The 12,102-nt window shown below is 40.2% G+C and overlaps 1 protein-coding gene across 7 annotated transcripts in view; it reads left to right on the plus strand.

Annotated features, from left to right (window-relative positions):
• The window catches only part of LOC134220303 (protein crumbs), a 209,499-nt gene that overhangs the window by 146,236 nt on the left and 51,161 nt on the right, over window positions 1–12,102 (plus strand). The gene's annotated exons all lie outside the window — the stretch shown is intronic.

Consider the following 12,102-nt stretch of genomic DNA (forward strand, 5'->3'; position numbering starts at 1 on the left):
ATAGTCCGATCTGGCCAATTTCAAATAGGAAGCAATGCGACAGGATTCTACGTTGATCGCAAATCGGTTGAGAATAAGTACCCGAAAAATTAGTGACATTTTTTACGCGATTTTTTCGTATGAATTTGTATTTTGGCCATAATTTTCGATCCTATAGTCCGATCTGGCCAATTTCAAATAGGAAACAATGGGACAGGACTCTGCGTTGAATGCAACTTGTTGCGAGCAAATCGGTTGAGGATAAGTGCCCGAAAAATGAGTGACATTTTTTGAGTAGTTTTGCGCACACACACACACACACACACACACACACACACACACACACACACACACACACACACACACACACACACACACACACACACACACACACACACACACACACACACACACACACACACACACACACACAGACATCACCTCAATTCGTCGAACTGAGTCGATTTGTATATAACACTATGGGTCTCCGGGCCTTCTATCAAAAGTTTGTTTTTGGAGCGATCATATAGCCTTTACCGTATACTTAGTATACGAGAAAGGCAAAAAGTGGTATAATTTTCGATCCCATAGTCCGATCTGGCCAATTCCAAATAGGAAACAATGGGACAGGATTCTGCGTCGAATGCAACTTGTTGCGAGCAAATCGGTTTAGGATAAGTGCCCGAAAAATGAGTGACATTTTTTACGCGATTTTTCCGTATGAATTTGTATTTTGGCCATAACTTTCGATCCCATAGTTCGGTCTGGCCAATTTTAAATAGAAAATAATGGAACAGGATTTTGCGTCGAATGCAACTTGTTGCGAGCAAATCGGTTGAGGATAAGTGCCCGAAAAATGAGTGACATTTTTTACGCGATTTTTTTGTATGAATTTGTATTTTGGCCATAACTTTTGATCCCATAGTCCGATCTGGCCAATTCCAAATAGGAAACAATGGGACAGGATTTTGCGTCGAATGCAACTTGTTGCGAGCAAATCGGTTGAGGATAAGTGCCCGAAAAATGAGTGACATTTTTTACGCGATTTTTTTGTATGAATTTGTATTTTGGCCATAACTTTTGATCCCATAGTCCGATCTGGCCAATTTCAAATAGGAAACAATTGGACAGGATTCTGCGTCGAATGCAACTTGTTGCAAGCAAATCGGTTGAGGATAAGTGCCCGAAAAATGAGTGACATTTTTTACGCGATTTTTCGTATGAATTTGTATTTTGGCCATAACTTTCGATCCCATAGTTCGATCTGGCCAATTTTAAATAGAAAATAATGGAACAGGATTTTGCGTCGAATGCAACTTGTTGCGAGCAAATCGGTTGAGGATAAGTGCTCGAAAAATGAGTGACATTTTTTACGCGATTTTTTCGTATGAATTTGTATTTTGGCCATAACTTTCGATCCCATAGTCCGATCTGGCCAATTTCAAATAAGAAATAATGGGACAGGATTCTGCGTCGAATGCAACTCGTTGCGAGCAAATCGGTTGAGGATAAGTGCCCGAAAAATGAGTGACATTTTTTACGCGATTTTTTTGTATTAATTTGTATTTTGGCCATAACTTTTGATCCCATAGTCCGATCTGGCCAATTTCAAATAGGAAACAATGGGACAGGATTCTGCGTCGAATGCAACTTGTTGCGAGCAAATCGGTTGAGGATAAGTGCCCGAAAAATGAGTGACATTTTCTACGCGATTTTTTTGTATGAATTTGTATTTTGGCCATAACTTTTGATTCCATAGTTCGATCTGGCCAATTTCAAATAGGAAACAATGGGACAGGATTCTGCGTCGAATGCAACTTGTTGCGAGCAAATCGGTTGAGGATAAGTGCCCGAAAAATGAGTGACATTTTTAACGCAATTTTTCCGTATGAATTTGTATTTTGGCCATAACTCTTGATCCCATAGTCCGATTTGGGCAATTTCAAATAGGAAACAATGGGACAGGATTGGTTGAGGATAAGTGCCCGAAAAATGAGTGACATTTTTTGAGTAGTTTTGCGCACACACACACACACACATACACACACACATACACACACACACACACACACACACACACACACACACACACACACACACACACACACACACACACACACAGACATCACCTCAATTCGTCGAACTGAGTCGATTGGTATATAACACCATGGGTCTCCGGGCCTTCTATAAAAAGTTTGTTTTTGGAGCGATCATATAGCCTTTACCGTATACTTAGTATACGAGAAAGGCAAAAACGTTGTTCTGCAAAACTTTTTGGAATAGTAAGGCCATCATTATGGTGCTATCAAAGAATAGGGTGGCCCATCACATAAGAAAATATTATTTTTTATTTTACGGGATACTGGCATGTAATGTTCTACAAAGCTATAACGCTGTTTTTGTAGTGCTGCAGGGAAAGTTGTAGCAAATTTAATTCAATTTTAACATTGGTCGAGAATATTTCCAACCCGAACATTTCCTAGACCGGATCGGAAATCAAGCCCAGCCACCTTTACCATGATCTTGCTTTGTTCCCGCGCAAAAGGGATCAATATCTCGAGCTATTAGTTAGTACTTATCCATATAATTGATATTTAAATGATATTTCGGGGCAATTTATAATTTTGATTTTGTTGCTTGTTCTTTTATTACTTATATCAATCAAGTCCATATCATGTTTTGGTATGCACTTCATGGCTTCGGCCCGGGTTGTTTGTGGTATCAAGATTGCACTTCAACTTGGCACTATGATACTCAATTTGAAATCTCAACGAATCATTTCATATAACAGTGCGAAGATTCATCATTTCGAAGTCATGTTTTGAAAAGATATCCATATGTTTAGTATATTAAGTAAAATAATAATAATTTGTCGGTTTTAGGCCATTTTTTAACATGAGCTAGACTTGACTCAGAATTGAAGTTGTGAGTTCCGGATTGATTTAACGCATTGGCTTACAAGAATGACTGACGAAGCGAAGCACGCTCTACTGTCGAATGAACAGCATAAAAATGGTTACTGAAATACAATTCTAGATTGCTTTGAGAATAGGTCGTATGTGCAAAAGAGAGATTCTCTTTGATCACGCTCTCTTTCGCTAATAAATCGGCTAGTTTTGCATGTTTTGCTACGATTCCACTTCAGCATGATAGACAAAGCTATTGTCTTTGGATATCTGCCAAGAAATTCTAAGTAAATTTTTGTATAGTTTCGTAATAATCGAAAGAGAATAGATCTAAAGAGAGACTCTCTTTTGCACATACGACCTATTTTCAAAGCACTCTAGAATTGAGGGTCAGAAATGGATCATCGTCGTAAACTACTTCCGCCAGAATGATCTACAGCAGCATCTAAATAATATGTATTATAACAATTAATAAGCATAAAGATCTTAGCTGAATTAGAATACACAGCACATATCCATCATCATTAAACTTCTACATGCATCGTTGCCAATTTACCAGCATATCACATTTCATTCTTTAAGGTCTTGAGTACCTACATACGTACCTACAACGTTTCATCATCCACGTTGACAAATACCAACCTTGGATCTCACCGAGCAGAACCTTTGTCTTCCGAAACCTACAATGAAACAGACTCATAATTTCATACCGCACGCAACCTACATATATCCGACATAAACATTCGCAGCATGTGAAGAACCGATGATCGGATCGTGCCACCACCGCACATCACCTTTGCGCGTTCAGTTCCCAGAGCCTACATGCATGCGCCCAGTTATGCATGGCTCAGCCCCAGATTATGAGTCATGCGATCATGAATGCTCTTTGTTGGATTACTTGGGTGCGGACAAAGACGAAGGGAAGCGCGTTTTAGTTCCCAATGAAGAAAAACGCGAACCCCACAAATCACCTCGCAGTGTTGAGCGGAATCGTCGCACCGGTTCCCCGCTTTGGCGGTACAATACGAATCTAGGTCTATGTACAAAGCAGGAAAACATGTTTTGTCAACCGGGCAGGGCTGGGAACTGTGAGAAAAAAAAGGAAATTAACTGCCGGTGTGACCAATTCTTCGACTTTCCATGTGACGACGGACCACGGTCAATACCTACTTAGCGCCAGTTGGTTAAATAAACACTTTTGCTCGCTTTCGGGGATTTCGGTGTAGTCTACTAGCTAGCATCGAGCGCACCTTGTCGTGCCTTTTTCATGACCACACGCTTCGTTGGAGATGTTTGAAATCGAAAATCGATTTAGTACAAACGCAACAATACCGCTGGAAGGGCTTCGATGTGGGTGATTTGAAAGTGATAGGGAAAGTAAATGCTTGTTCAATGAAAGCGAACAAAAACAAGTATACAATGCGATTAAGATGGTGATGTTATCGAATAAGTATCCATGTTATGAGATTTGAACAAACGGGGTTCTAGTATGTCTAGAGGGGAAAGGAGGCAGCAGTATGTAAGCTCCAGCAGTATGTATTTTTTATGTTTATTGTTCTTGATTGATTTTTTTTTATTGTATGTGGGAAAATGTATTTATTTTGTGGAAAATTTTGTAATTGATTTATTCATGGAAATTTAGTATTTTTCTATGGAAAATTTGGAATTCTTCATGGAAAAGTCTTCTTTTATAAATGCAATTTTTACATTTGAGGAATCATCAAGATGAGCCCCGGAAGAATTCCTGGAGGATATTCAAAAGAATTTTCAGGAGGAATTTCCGAATGGATTTTTAAGGAATATTTAACGGAGAACCTGAAGAGATTTTTGAAGAAAAAAATCTAAAGGAATATGTGAAGAATTTTGGTCCAAAGGATTTTCGAAGGAATTCCGAATGGATTTTCGAAAGGAATTCCTAAAGGAACTTTCAAAGATATTCTGGAAAAAAAATCCTAAAAGGATTCCAAACAATTCTTCATAGCAATTAAAAAAATCCCGGTGATATTCTGATAGATTTCTATTGGAATTTCAAAAAAAGGTTCAAAAAAATTTTAAGCGGATTTTCTAATATAAATTGTCTTGGAATCTCCTAAAGTGATTCCGAAGAAATTACTGGGGGAATTTCCGAAATACATGAAACAAATTCCTTTATTATAGTAGCCTATGACCATTTAAATTATTTTACCAAAATATGCTTCTAAAAGCTTAGCTTTTAGGCCGTTTATTGTCCGACATGCTGTAGTGCATGTTTAGGCTTCATCACTAAGATTGTTTTGACACTACCGGAACGACATTAGCAATCTCATACTTTTGCATCAACTGTTATTCCGAACGAATTTCTAAAGGAATTCCTAAGGAACACCTGAAGGAGTTTCCAGAGGAGTTCCTTAAAACATTTCCAAAAAAATGCCAAAGGGATTTCTAAAGGAGCTCATAAAGGATTTTTTGAAGAAGCCGCTAGAGGATTTTCCAAATAAATTTGTATAGAAATTGCCAATGGCATCTCCAAAGGAAATTTCTGGGCAATTCCGTGATATGTTTTCAAAAGTCGTTGTACAGATATTTCCAATGATATTCTGAAGGATGTTCCGAAGAAATTCCTGAAGGATATTCCGAAGTAGTTCTCGGAATTCCCTATTTCAAGAAATTTCCGATTTAATCCTTTTAGATTCGAAGGAATCCCTAAAAGAATTTTCGAAGGAATTCCTGAAGGATTTGAACTTGCGAAGGAATTCCTAGTTAGAAGAATTTCTTAAGTAATTCACGAGAAAAAAAATCATGTGAGGGGAGCAATAACTTTTATTTTATTGAGAAACGTTTTTTAGCAATACTTACTTGTTTGAATTGATTATTTTGCTGCAAACACCTGCAAATGAATGTAATGCATTTGAAAAAACCTGAAAAAAAATTAGGTAATTTTGTTTTTACCGATCAGTAGACACAGTAGACAGTAGACACTAATATGTTGTAACCGTTGAATCGTGTTAGTAAAGGTTACTGGGCACCAGATAAATTGCATACAGTGCACCTAAAATGCTGACCTTTTTCAATGTTATCTTCAATTTTCGTTGTAAGCTATTTTTCTGTGGCTTCTTGGGGTATCAACACACTCATTTTTTAATCTCTGCAACTCGGCCAAAACCCCCACAGCCGTGTGCATAGCAAAATAAAAAGTAATTTTCACCAACCTTAAAAAAATGCTGAGATCCCGTTTAAAAAATGCAGCAAAGGCCCACCGCAGTCTTCCGATTTTCGCGGTGTGAACGATGGGTGGTTCTCCCAACAGCTGATGCAACTCGTGGTTCATTCGCCTCCTCCACGTACCGTCCGCCATCTGCACCCCACCATAGATGGTACGCAACACTTCCTTTCAAAAACTCCAAGTGCGCGTTGGTCCTCCACGAGCATCGTCCAGGTCTCGTGCCCGTAGAGAACTACCGGTCTTATAAGCGTTTTGTAGATAGTCAGTTTGGTACGGCGGCGAACTCTATTCGATCGGAGCGTCTTACGGAGTCCAAAGTACGTACGATTTCCAGCCACTATGCGCCTCCGAATTTCTCTGCTGGTATCGTTATCGGCGGTCACCAGTGAGCCCAAGTACACGAATTCTTCGACCACCTCGATTTCGTCACCACCGATAGAAACTCGTGGTGGGCAGCTTACATTGACCTCTCTTGAGCCTCTTCCTATCATGTACTTCGTCTTCGACATATTGATGACTAGTCCCATCCGTTTAGGCTTCGCTTTTTAGTCTGATATAGGCTTCCTCCATCCTCTCAAAGTTACGTGCCATGATATCAATGTCGTCGGCGAAACCAAATAACTGGACGGACTTCGTGAAAATCGTACCACTCGTGTCAATCCCGGCCTTCGTATTACTCCCTCCAAAGCGATGTTGAATAGCAGACACGAAAGACCATCACCTTGCCGTAACCCTCTATGCGTTTCGAAGGGACTCGAGAATGCCCCTGAAACTTGAACTACGCACATCACCCGATCCATCGTCGCATTGATCAACCGTATCAGTTTATCCGGAAATCAGTTTTCGTGCATTTGCTGCCATAGCTGGTCCCGATCGATTGTATCATATGCGGCTTTGAAGTCGATAAATAGATGATGTGTGGGCACGTTGTATTCGCGGCATTTCTGCAATACCTGACGTATGGCGAACACCTGGTCTGTGGTAGATCGTTCACCCATAAATCCCGCCTGGTGCTGCCCCACGAACTCTCTTGCAATTGGTGTTAGTCGGCGGCATAAAATTTGGGAGAGTACCTTGTAGGCGGCGTTCAGCAATGTGATTGCGCGGTAGTTGTTACAATCCAGCTTATCGCCCTTTTTGTAGATGGGACACACGACACCTTCCATCCACTCCTGCGGCAGAACCTCATCCTCCCAAACCAAACCTCTAGCCAGTGCCTCACCACCGTGTTTAAACAGCTCTCCTGGTAGTTGGTCAACTCCAGGGGCTTTGTTGTTTTTCAGCCGGCCGATCTCCTCCTGGATTTCCTGGAGATTCGGAGCCGGAAGTCGCATGTCCTGCGCGCGTGCTCCTAGGTTCATTACCATACCGCCACCGTTGTCTGCCATTCAGGTGCTCTTCGTAGTGCTGCCGCCACCTTTGGATCACTCCACGCTCGTTTGTAAGAAGGTTCCCGTTTATGTCCTTACACGTATCGGGCTGTGGCACGTGGCCCTTACGTAAACGGTTCAACTTCTCATAGAACTTTCGTGCGTTATTAGCGCGGTACAGTTCCTCCGTCTCTTCACGGTCTCGATCTTCCTGCTGGCGCTTTTCCTCCGGAAAATCGAGTTTTGTCTGTTCCGCGCCCGTTTGTATCGTGCCTCGTTCGCCCTCGTGCGGTGTTGCAGCAATCTCGTCCATGTTGCATTCTTCTCCCCAACTAACTGATCACATTCGCCGTCATACCAGTCGTTTCTCTGATCCGGAGCCACCGTGCCTAGTGCAGCGGTTGTGGTGCATCCAAAGGTGGATCGAATATCTCTCCAGCCATCTTCAAGAGATGCTGCGTCTAGCTGCTCATCCGTTGGGAGTGCCACTTCCAGCTGCTGCGCGTAGTCTTGGGCTAGCCTACCGTCTTGTAGCCGCCCAATGTTAAGCCGCGGCGGACGACTCCGACGCGTGTTGATCACCGTCGAGAGTTTTGAGCGCAGGCATACTGCAACGAGGTAGTGGTCGGATTCAATATTCGCACTGTGGTAAGTGCGTACGTTCGTGATGTCGGAGAAGAATTTACCGTCGATTAGAACGTGGTCGATTTGGTTTTCCGTTACTTGATTAGGTGATTTCCATGTGGCCTTGTGGATATTCTTGCGGGGGAAGAAAGTGCTTCGGACTACCATTCCGCGGGAGGCTGCTAAGTTTATGCATCGTTGGCCGTTGTCGTTCGATACGGTATGCAGACTATCCGGTCCGATGAACGGTCTATACATTTCCTTCCTTCCTTCCTGAGCGTTCATGTCATCGATGACGATTTTGACGATTTCCTGCAGCGCTACGACGTCGAAGTTGCGGGGATGTAATTCATCGTAGATTATCCTGTCGCAACCTGCGAAGCCTAGCGACTTGCAGTTCCATGTTTCATCTAGATGTTCTAGGTTCTCCGAATTGCATGTCTATACAAAATGGTTCTATGCAGATCAAACTAATTTAGACTGTACATAATACGCAAGGGCTCTGTGGACTTGCATGAACATGCTGGGTTGATTTCGATTAGATACCAAGCGTAGTTGATCTTGTCGAAAAAAATGATTTAAACTCCAGAATATTTTAGTGAACTTAGAATATCTACATCAAACCAATATAACACGCAAGCGCTTTAGCGGCCCTTTATACAAGTTCTTTACACCGGTGATTGTTAGATTTTCTAACAAATCTGAATAAGCCTAAATATGAACTGCGAATATGCGAAAATGCAAGATGCTTATACAAATATTGTATGAGACCTTACTATTGTGCAACTTTTCTTGGAATATTTATTAATGAGCTTACATTTTTTGAATAAGAATCAAACAATTTTGCTTATGCCCACTTCTTATACAAATTTTGGTAGGTTCATAAACAAAGGAAATCTAACAGTCACTGGTTGGATACAAATGCTTGCACACTTGTTCATTTATTTAATAAACTGGATGTGTTGAAATTTGCATAAAAAGTTTGACATAAGATGAATCATCGCACAAATGTACCAAGCGTCTCCATTAGCTTTTATGCTTAAATGTTGCTGAACACTTTTAAAACCCCCTACCGTGGGGCATCGAAATCCGTACACTTAAGCACCTTAGTATATGCAAAAGTCATTAGAAAATAGGAATCGAATGTAAATAAAACGTTCGTTATTGACACATGAGCATGAAGGCTTGTACTGAGTTCAGTGCGTGATCTCTCATGTTTCGGACAGCAGAACGATCGCGCGGTCGGCCGAATTATTGTGTTCTGCATTGCGCGGCCGGTAATAAAATTAATCAGTTCAGTACCTGATACTTGTTTCGAAGCGGGCTTGGTAGTCATATGGCTACTGCTTCTGCCTCATACGCAGGAGGTCGTGGGTTAAATCCCAGGTCCGTTCCATTATCCTACTTTGTATCTTTCTCTTTATTTCTCATGTTCTAACAATCGGTAGAACTGGAAATGGACTTCCATACCGTTTCCATTACTATTCCTATACCTTCAACTTGAGTATTCTAACAGTAATCTGCTAGAATTGGAAATTAACTATAGAGCTCGTTTCCTACATCCAATTAGAAATTCCATCAGTTACCTTCTCCTATCTATCACATTGGCAGCTCGTTAACCAAGACGGACCTCTGCCTCTCCAACCTAACCCATAAATTCCAACAAATTCCGCATGAACTCGTGGCAAGTGCAGAGGTATATTCGGCTTGCAGTGGGCGAGTGATTGCATCATCATTTCCTCCCCCTTCCCTACATTGACTTGCATTCTGACGTGGCAGGCACCAGTATGACCTAACAAATGAGATCACCAGTACTTGTACATTGAAGATGTGTGCTAGTCCCAAGCAAACATCTGTTGGTTCCCTGTGCAAGAACAGCTGATCTGGTCATAATGGAGTAGCAACTACGAGCAGTCAATCAAGCTCAAGCTCAAGCTCATGAGCATGAAGGCTTCTACTTTTGAAGTATTTCACATTTACTCATTAATAACTACGAAAAACATGATAAAATAATGAATTAAATCAAATATTCATGACTCGAAACAGCTCCGTACAGCTATTTTTTACCTAAATATTTAAATTGAAGCAGTCTGATTGACAAAACTACCACTGTAAATAGTTCGATACGCACCTTGAGAAGCGATCCATTCGATTTGTATTCCGCTTATCTTATGTTATGATTCGCAATTAGCAATTAGGTGAAACACAGTTACTTTTGGTGCAATTATGCTCTACCCGAAAACAAAATGGCGGCAAAAACTCTGCGTTTGGTGGGTGGCGATTTGTTTTTGATTTTTGTTGTTTTAATTTCGAAGCCTTCTTTCCATTTCTATGTCCTAAAAGCTTACTGTCAAGAATCTGAACAAGATAAGATAAATTATTTCTTTCTAAATTAAATCTTTCATTCATTACATTTAACCCCTTTTAATCTTTTAATTTATTGATATCTCACGAGGTGGACGGATTTCGGTGCTGTACGGATTTCAGTCGCGCACGGTACCTATTGTTTCCTCTTGGAAGCCCATTTTTGCCTGAAAAACAGTCATGGGGATATTGAGATATCGTAATAACTTAGATTATCGTTACTCAGTATTTTAACGTATATAAACATGCAAACATGCAAGTGACTTCAACGTCGTTAAAGCGAGTACCTTTTTCAACTTTGTGACCAAATAATTTCCAAATTTTCCCAATTTAACAAAAAAACGCCAGTAACCAGTCGATTTTGGAGATTGAGAATTACAAATGCAACATATGAGTATCGCGAATACAAATTTACTATCGAACAGTGTTATGTGTCGTATTAAAAGTGTTTAAAGATCAATAAATTAAGTGAAAAACCAAAAATTTAGGATTAAAACCTTTTTACGCTACCGTAACGTTCGCAATTAATCTTTGATTTTCACTTTTCAAAATGTTTGCTAATTTTGGTTGTTGGCACCCAAAATGGTCGGTTGTCGGTACCCTTTTTCCAAGGGAATATCAAGACAAATCAAAGTTAATGGCCTAATTTCAGGTTTTTAGCCAGGTTGAGAGTAAGAATGACAATTTTTGAAAGCCTAATGAAATATGTATAAGGTATTTAAATGTAATTAATCTCATTGCCATTTACATAATAAATCTTGATATTTTCATTCATAACGCTAAACAGTTCATATTTTCCGTTTTAATGGTATTTTTGGGGGTGCCGACAACCAACCACCTTTTTATACACGGTATAAAATCATCACCTAACGAATCTATATTTTTAAATTTTCTGGGAGATGAAAATAATTAAATTTCTTCACCAATTATCAGCTTATGCATAAAATAGGCTTCCATTGGTATGCAAATATCACCACTTTGTTCAATTGGGCAAAAGTTATGAACCAAGAACAAAGGGTGCCGACAACCGACCACCTTCCCCTACTACATGTTGAGAAAACTGTCGTTTTGAGATGTGTCCATAGCTGGGAGATCTGAATTTGTGTCTGAATATGCATAACAGTGCTACTTTAGACTTTTCTTTATATGTGCACGAGAAAGGCACTGACACCGCTTGGTGAATTAATCGGATTTTTTTGCTTTCGACACTTTCAACACTGTCACGCTTTTGATCATAGCTTGAAAACGTCACACTTTCAAACTGACTTGTTTGATTTAGTGCAAACGCATTTAGTGCTCAATAATCTCAACTTATTTTGCTCGTAGTGAAAAGGGAACATCCAAAAAATTACAGAGGGGAGAAAGGTGTTGGGAGCAAATTTAGAAGATGCAACATGTGACTGCACCGGTTTTGGCAGTAGCGGTTAATTTTGAAAATAAATCAGCCTTCCAATAATATACCTATCTTATCAGATTTAATTTGCGTGAGTGTGCTATTTGGTTCGACGAATCGACGTTTGAATCTTTATTTACGAAACCACTAAAGTCGTTTTGAAAATTTGTCCTTGCAATCTGGCAACTAACGTGAGTTTGCCGAATACACCCCCTTCTAAATTGCTTCTCTCGTTCTTAGACTACCATTCGGTAGCTCATCTTA

The sequence above is a fragment of the Armigeres subalbatus genome, chromosome 3, assembly GCF_024139115.2.
Source record: "Armigeres subalbatus isolate Guangzhou_Male chromosome 3, GZ_Asu_2, whole genome shotgun sequence".
NCBI classification, from domain to species: domain Eukaryota; kingdom Metazoa; phylum Arthropoda; class Insecta; order Diptera; family Culicidae; genus Armigeres; species Armigeres subalbatus.